This window comes from Electrophorus electricus, unplaced genomic scaffold (genome assembly GCF_041902795.1).
Source record: "Electrophorus electricus isolate QZ-2024a unplaced genomic scaffold, ASM4190279v1 Scaffold31, whole genome shotgun sequence".
Classification (NCBI taxonomy): Eukaryota; Metazoa; Chordata; class Actinopteri; order Gymnotiformes; family Gymnotidae; genus Electrophorus; species Electrophorus electricus.
Window position 1 is genome coordinate 2,222,524 of NW_027658594.1, and position 9,393 is coordinate 2,231,916.

Sequence of the window (9,393 nt, forward strand, 5' to 3'; positions counted from 1 at the left end):
AAAAACACAAAAGCAGAAGTGGCACAAGGCGAGAGAAATATGTCTGTCTGTTGCAAAGTTATGCTTTAGATCTCACTCGCACTGTGTTGTGAAGTGACATCTCCAGAGCTCTGCATTAATAAAAGGCCACAGGGTAACACACTGTTTCCTGTCTCTTCTTTCCTGCATCAACGGACATGACACTAACTAATGATATAACAGAATCTGGCCCTTAGCTATTTTATTAGCTTTTTATCAGGGCACGCTTAGTAAAATGTCACATCTCTACATCAACTTTTTAAAAAAATTAACAGGCAATCAAATTATTTTGGCTATACTAAAACCTGTCCTGGAGCAATGCCTAGCTAGCTGGATAGCTAACACTAACATGCAAGACTGGGTTTGTTTTGCAGAAGTAGCAGATGCTAAATAGCTGCCTTGTAAAAGAGGTTTGCATTGGGGACTGTTTGTATTTGATGCATGCACTTTAGGTATTATTGCATAACGCTATTTGTGATGTATTTTTGTTTTTCAATCAGTCACATTCCGAGCCAAACTTCTCTTAGGTATCTTGTATCAGTGGAGAACTACTTTTGAAGGCATTGTTACTAGCTAACTGTTAGCTAGCAAGGTAACAAGGTAACTCTTTTTAAACAACAAAAAGAAAAAACACTTTACTGTGATTAACAACTATGAATTTACTAAGTTGTGATTGTTTCATAGAAGGTCTGATTAGCTAGCCTAGCTAAAGCTATGTTTGATACGTTTTGATATGTCTAACGAGACTAGCATTTTTGGACAAGAGTAGCTTTATAGTTGCTTAGCTAATGTCACATAATTAAAAGTAGAATCAGAGGGAAATGTTGAATATTGTGTCATTGCACCAGCCATGAGGCATTAAAGTGTCTGGACAAGAACATAGCTAACTGGCTTAGATCACTACTGCAGCTCTCACACCTCGGTTTATTACATCATAATAGGTAATGTGGAATTTTTAAGGACCATTGTTGCGTCTGATAACCCGTTCAGAAAAGGTGTTCTTCAGCTGAATGAACAGATACTGAAACGAACACTAAAGAGATCATCCAACATTCAAGATATTTCAGTAGACACACTAGTGGAAGAGCTGCTGAGGTTCCTGAGCCATGAATGTCCGGCCTCCAGCATCTACTCTGGACAGGTATGTCACCGCCTTGCACCAGGACGCAGAGATCCATGAGCATGACTGAGATGTAATTATAACTATATACACCTCATTAGTCTGATGCTAATGAGCACACATGCACACCTGCCGTCCAGTTCTTTAACATCCATATCCGTCACCTTGATTTATCTTAGTAAGTTGCTGCTGAAGCTCTGTCTCTCTTTCTCTCTTTCCCCATGCCTCCTTCCCTTCCTGTAGGAGTGTGGATACACCACTGGCGTTGTTGCCTGATGCACCTCCTTTGGAAGAGGACACGGTCCACTGTCAGAACTGGCAGGAGACAGTGGAGCCGCACACACTCGCCTCTCTCGGCTCCCGGGAGATCGAACGGCAGGCTGTCATATATGGTAAAACAGCAAATGTGGTGCACAGCAACTGACTATAAAAGACAACTCCCAGTACACAGTTAACATGTAAAATGAAAAAAATTATTTACTGATCTAACTTAAACTAAATAGCTACTAAATCTTTTGAACATACAGTATTCTATTTATTATGCACATATGATAATTCTATCCTGACTCATGAAAATGTGGAATTCTGAATTGTGTAACGTTTGTAAGAAATTGTAGTGACTTTGCTATATCCTCTTCCTCAGAGCTGTTCACAACGGAAGCATCTCACTTGCGGACTCTCAGGGTTCTCGATCAGGTGTTCTTCCAGAAGATGAGGAACCTTTTGACCGTCGAAGAACTTTCCTGTATCTTCCCCAACCTGCCCCAGGTCTACAGTCTTCATGGTCAGTCTCTCTGTGTGCGAGGTTTTCAAACCTAAATTTCTGAAGCCTACTTGGTGTCTAAATCATAATCAAGATTAAAGAAGTGTAAAACCCACCCAAACTGAGAATTTAATGACAGAACAATATCAGCTATCGGCACCATGCCATTACTGTGAGCAGGTATGGACTGGAGGCTGTACATGTTGTTTCTGCCGTGGCCTTCATGACACAAGTAGAGTTCTGTTGCCCACTGACACAACTTTCTAACAAACCACATATACACTGGCTCGCTTAAACAGATTCTGTTTTGTGGTGTTGCATTTGTGTTTCAGCGAATCTGTGTGAGTCCATGAAGAGGCTGAGGGACTCTTCTATAGTTCAAGGCATCGGAGACATCATGGTGTCTAGAGTGAGAGCTGGCTAGTGTTACTCCCTTTCTAGTTCACATCATCTTTTGGTGCTGTCTAAAATGAAGGGGTTGTTCTGTGTAGTGTGGGATATACTTGTTGCTTTACTTGATATGTCAGTAGCTCATGTGTTTGTGTGTGTGCGTGATAGTTTGAAGACGCTGCAGGAGAGGAGTTCCAGGAGCAGGTGTCTCACCTGTGCAGTCAGCAGAGTCAGGCACTGGAGCTCATTAAAAATAAATGCAAAGACCCGCGTTTCGCGCACCTTATACAGGTAACACTTTTTAGAGGTATAAAGCCTTTGGACAAACCTACAAACACTAGAGCTTCTGCCATATTTGTTAGTGGGCTGGGTTGTGAATTGGTTGACCCATACTTTGAATTGGAGACTATCCAGTCTTTTATATTTGACTTTTATTGCAGCACATAACTTCTAGTGATGCTGTTTTAGGTATAAATTGGTGTTGCTGTCAACAGAATCCACATTTGGACTTAGATGTCCTTGGCTCATTCGTGTGTGTGTGTGTGTGTGTGTGTGTTAGGAATGTGAAGCCAGCCCTCACTGCCGCCGACTACAATTAAAGGACCTTCTAGTGTCTGAGATGCAGAGACTCACCAAATACCCCTTGCTGCTGGATAACATCATCAGACACACAGAAGGCATGTATAGAAACACTCACACACAATGTATTGAACCATGAAAACACTTTAGTATACACACACATACCAGTTTACCAAGGAGGCAAGCACACACACCCTTTCTCCTGGATTAACACTAGTATGTGCCCCCACAACAGCTGGTTCTCCAGACCTGCAGCCATTGGTGAGGGCACAGGCGTGCTGCCGTGGGATACTGCGAGCTGTCAATGAGGTCGTCAGGGAGACGGAGCACCGGCGACTGCTCAGCCGTTATCAGCGCAGGCTAGACTTGTCCCCTCTGGAGAGGCAGGCCAGTCCTGTCGCTGCTCAGTTCAAGGTACGGCCTTACTATGTATCCACCATCTGCCTTCCAAACAGCTTCTCTGGTCTTGGAGCACCTGATCCAGAGTATGAATTATTAACTATATTCTTTTTCTATGTAGAATCTGGACCTGACCACTAAGAAAATGATCCACGAAGGACCGTTGACTTGGAAAGTTAGTAAAGATAAAGCTATAGGTAAGAGATCATCACAGCTGAACAAATCACTGTTCACTCTGGGGAATGCAGCTATTGAGAGCATGGTGCTATGCTGACTTGGAGTTATTTGGTTCCCTGCTACCTCACACATGACATGGTCTGAATAACTGTGTGTATGTGTGTGTGTGTGTGCACCTGCATCTGCCTGTATGCTCATACGTGTGTATGCACATGTTTCAAGGACTTTTAATGTGAATGGATGCTTTCAGTGATCTGTGTGCAAGCTTGCATACATTTTTGTTTTTCCTCTTGCAAATGATTACTTGACAGGTCCATTCTCACTCTGTGTGTGTGTGTGTGTTCCAGACATTCATGCTCTGCTTCTCTCAGACCTGTTGGTGCTACTCCAAAGGGGTCCAGGTGACCGTTTGAACTTGCGATGTCCAGCGCGCTCACTGGGTGGGGTTTGGGGTGGGAACACGCACCTCAAAACCACCTTTTGCCCCGTTGTTCGCTTGGATTCATCTCTTGTCAGATCTGTGGCTACAGGTATATTTGTAGTTATTCTTACAGCTATGAATAGCCAGAATAGATGAATGGGTCTGGAATAACTATGTCTTTATTTTATTTTTAAAAAATTAAGAAGCCAGTTAGAAATTGCATGTGGGTTACTTTGAATACATTGTTTGACAACCTGCTCTTCTCTATCAGATAACAAGGCCTTGTATGTGATCAGTACATCAGAGAGACAGATATACGAGCTGGTGGCTGGGACTTCCTCTGAGAAAAACACGTGAGTTTGTTTTTTTTCCTCTCTCTGACCCACCATCTTGTCATCAAGGTCAACCAGTCAGCACTGCTGTGTCTGTATTGTGATTACATTTATGGTGTCGGGCCATTTATGGTTTAAATGACAAACCAGGCACCCAGAAGTATAGAAACCAAGCCTTAAGTGAAGTAGATATTGTGCATGAATGGATAACCATTTGAATTTCCCGCAAAATCAGCTCAGAAATATGGCAAGTATTTCTTTGAATACTATGCCCATATGTTCAGATGATTTTAACAACATTGTGCTGTTGTAGAAATTGGGACCTGATGGCTTTAGCGATGTTTCCACAGATGGAAGAACCTGTTAGAAAAGACCATCTCCTCGGCCTCTGGAGGCATTGAAGCCACCGAGCAAGGATCAACAGCTCCGTAAGTACTCAGGATTTTGAAAGTTTTCTAATGCTGCTGTAATGCTGTTAAGAGAAGGCAGAATTTCAAAGATGCACTTACAATGATTGGACTCCTGACATCTCCTCTAGGTCTGCGGTTCTACGGTTGCATGGTAATCAAGTCGGTCGTCTAGGTAAGCCCATGTTTGTTTTTGTTTGTATACAATGTCATAGGATTTGCTCTCTGTGGTACTTATGGCTGATGCCTTTGGTCCCTAGATGGCTCCCTATCAGAAGAGTCTGGTTCGATAGAGAGAGATTCACAGAGTGATGATGAAAATGTTCTCACACCTACTATCCCAACTGACCAATCAGAAGCCTACATGCATACTGGTGGGCAGGGTTATGTGGGAGGACAAGCTAAAGTGGCTGATGCTGCTCTTCAAGATGGTAAGAATTTGTTACACTCCGTTACACAGTCATTGTTGCACTATGATAGTTAAACAGTATATTTCTGGTGGTGGTGGTGGTGTTTTTATAAATAGAATTTTAGCAGGCTCAGATATTTACCAACTTTTTTGCACCCTTTGTGTTCTGCCAGTCAGGACACTAAGACTGTTGATCCTTGGATCCTTGGATCCTTTAGAGGCTGCCAGTCAGAAGCAGAAAGTGACATCATTGTCCTCACAGCAAGAAGGGCAGGAGATGCCTTGCCAGTCACCAAAAGGCCGTTCACACCTGGAGATGCTGAGGCATGAAACAAGGCCCTGCCAATCACGAGCAAGCATACGGCAGCGCATGATAAAAAATGTGGATGGAATCTTTCAAAGAATGGAGGGACTGATGAAAAACCTGCATCAGCTTAGGGTAAAGTGGATATATTACTCACTCTCTCTCAAACACACACACACACACATACACACACACACACACACACACACACACACACACACACTATCATTGCAGCTAACTAGCACTTTCATGTTATGTTTTAAAAGAATGGCTTTGTGCACTTGTGAGATCCTGGTTAACTCCTTGTTTTCATTTTCATAGGAGATTGAAGCACTGTAGACTGCTTACAATGGTGTGAAAAAAGTTACCTGTCAGTCAGTTCAGATGACACCATCCATGGGTCTTCCTCCATTATCAGGACACCATCTATTTATCTTGGGTCGAGCGATGGTAAGTGTGTCAAAGAAGCAATTTATAAATACTGGGGCTAAATCTGTTTAATGCTGTACCACAATTCTTTTTGATTGTACCAAAAAAAAGATCTAGTCTGGAATCACTGGGATAATTTTGGGTTGAGTTTAAATGGAGCCCACTGTTTCAGTTGTGAACTGTCTTTTGTGATGTTTCTTTAACCCAGTCCCCCACTGCGAGTAAGCCTGAAAGGCTGGGCCAGGCCAGCACTGAAAGCATGCCTAGACTGCTCATGCAGTCCTCCACCAACGAGCTGCTCACATGCCTGGGTGTGTTCTTGTGCCGGCGTTGCTGCCTGCTGAAGGACCTGACTGCTGACGAGCCTGTGCAGTGGCTGCGCATTGTGGACCGCTACGTGACACTGACAGAATGGCAGGAGCAAAGCTTCCTCATTCCAAGCACCATGGTCTTTCTCTACATGCTGTGCCGTGACATCATTTCAGCTGAGGTGGCCACCAAGGAGGAGTTGCAGGCCGTGCTGCTCACATGCTTGTATGTGTCTTGCTCCTACATGTGTGAGGAGATCAGCTACCCAGCCAAAGCTTTCCTGGTGGAGGAAAACAAAGGGGCCTTCTGGGCCCGATCCCTGGACATTGCTAACCGCATGAGTGGCAAGATGCTGCAGATTAACAATGACCCGCAGTATTTTTGGCAGGTCTTCACTGACCTGAAGAACAAGATGGTTCATTAAAGGATTAAACAATAAAATATTTTATTAATTAAACATTTTGTTAAAAAGTTCAAGTTCAAGAGGTTTTATTGTCATTTCAGCTATATACAATTACACAAAAAAAACAAGACAATGTTCCTCCAGGACCATGGTGCAACATAAAAACAACAGTGCAACAGACAACATGCTACACAAGTGCAAACAGTCCAATATACTGCAAAATGTCATTAAATAAACATTAAATAAACAATAATAAATACAGGACAGGACAAATACAAAATACAAAATGAGTAGACAGTGCAATTTAGTACAGTACACAGTACTGGGCATATGTAAAGCGAGTTGTGCATAGCAATCAGTGATATGCTACCCTGAACATAGCAGTCACTGGTAGCAGCCAGAACAGTTCAGAGTACAGTGCTGGTTTAGTACAGCACTAGTCCAATGCAAAACAATGTGTGAGTGTGTGTATAGATATGTATGTACGTATGTATGTGTGTGTGTGTGTGTGTGTGTGTGTGTGTGTGTGTGTGTGTGTGTGTGTGTCTATAAGCATGTATAAAAGTGCCCATTTTGGAATCTGAATTGGAATTGGAGTTAGCCAGAGTTCAGGAGTCTAATGGCTTTAGGAACGACACTAGCGTTGATTTTGATTCTAGCCACAGTTCTAGTAATAAGCAGAGTTACAACTCTGCATGCAAAGTCACTGAACGTTTGACTGTTAATTCTGTAGCAAGCATAATTGAAAAAATTACATGTCCTAAATGCATGTGTGGTAAATACATTGACATTAGTATTTTTAATTAATTTCTAACATTCGGAGACATTCAGAGGTGTTTCTATTAGGCCCAGAGTTAGCTAGGTCCCCACTGTCTAATTACTCAATGAACCTCAATGGTCTCCCAATCACATCTTATCTAACGGTTAAAGATCTTGGAGTTATGGATCCCACTCTCTCGTTCAAAGCTCATGTAAATAAATAATGTTTCTAGGACCGCCTTTCTCCATTTTTAAATTGACTTTATTAAGAAAATTCAATTCAATTCAATACAAACACTCCATCACAAAAACCTCACAAACAATATCTACCAGAGGACACAGACTACCTTCACTCTATACATTAATAATTAACAATACAATTTACATCTGTAAATTAGGTATACATCCATTTATATGTCCAAAAGAGTCCAGGGAATTTTTCCTCTCATATCAAACGTCTTCAACCTTTTTAACTCACACACAATCTGTTTAAAAACTATTTCTGCAGGTATTATACATTGCTCAATAATCATCTTACATCGTGTTTTCCAAATCTTCGAATTTGGCACACAAACAATCATCCAACAAAGGTCCTTCACATTCTCAGTCAAATTCTCATTAAACACTCCATACATAATACTTTTCCTGTTACGATCCCATTTAAACCCAATACCTCTCATTTTCTCCCAAATTTCAATAGTCCTTGTGCACTGCAGTAATATATGTTCTATCATTTCATCAGCTATGCAATTTTACATCGTACAGGCAATCTTCCAACAGATATAAGCCATGCAGTATCTCGAACATTTTCCAAGATACTTTTAGACTGTACATTTTTAACACAGGTTTCACATTCTGTCACTGTCAGACCCTTATAATTGACATTCCCCCAAAATCACAGTCTTGTATTGTTTTATATATCATTTTATTTGGGGACTTATTCCAATCAATATTAAGCTGCCTATATTTAAACAAAAAATCTCCATATAGTAATTTAAAATAAGGAGCATGTTTCCTTGACTTACCTCTTTTCTTTCCACTGATTTACATCTCCTACCCAAATTGCTTTCTGAAATATAGCTTTCATTACATTTTTGCAAAAGGCATTTTCTAATTTCTGAGCTAACTCAACTCCCCCTAATCCGCCTTTATCTTTTGACTTGTACATAATTTCCCTTTTTGTCACTTCTCTGTTATTTCCCCAAATAAAACGAACACACATTTTATTCAACCTCAATACATTTCTCATCCGGAGGGAAAACCGTAGCCAAAAACAACAATTTCGAAAAAATAAAGGTCTTAACCTCCTTGTGGGTTAGTGTTGCTGTCATGTGGTAATTATTATTACACATTTTAATCCAAACTGTGGCATCGGGGGCTAGTAATAAATCTTCCTCCCATTGTCTCGATGGGAGAGTAACTGTGAGATTTGATTTCACTATTATTTTGTATATCTTAGATAATAGGTTTTTTGTATTAAGAATGTTTGTTTATAAAATCTGATATGGATGTAGGTATCGGAATTGATTTTTGAACACATAGGTGATCTTAGCTGATGGTATTGTAGGAACTGGGGCTTTCTATACCATATTTTGGGGCTAGTTGTGGGCGTGACATGAAAGAAGTCTTATGATAAATATGTTTAAGGTGTGTAATGCCTTTTTCTATCCAAGAGGTAAAGTTTAATATTTTTGTTCATGGTAAAGTCTGGACTGTTCCAAATGGGAGAATGACTAGTTTGTGTGAGTGTGGAGTTTGATATCTTGTGGAATTTCCACCAGACTGTTAGTGTCATGGCCTCCTTCAAACTGTTGAAACATGGATATTTTTGAATATGAGTCTGGGCACATTTGAAACACCTGCCGCAAACATTACTGACATTATTTCTTGTTTATGTGATTGGCTGTGTTTCTCTAGTCACAAGTACTTCTGAATGCTCCTCCAGAGCACCCAGAAACCCTCATAGTGGGTTTCTCAACTTGCTCAGACTCAAATCTGAATATCCGCGTCTGAAACATCTTGGAGAGGAACAAAAAACACAACACATTTGATTAAATTGTTCTGGTCACCGGGACCGGAGCTCAACCCAGTGGTGCAGGTCTTGAGCTCAGCTCTGGTAAAGGCTACCAATGCACTGAAGGGGTCCATGCTCTAAACTCTGGGATCCCGCCGGA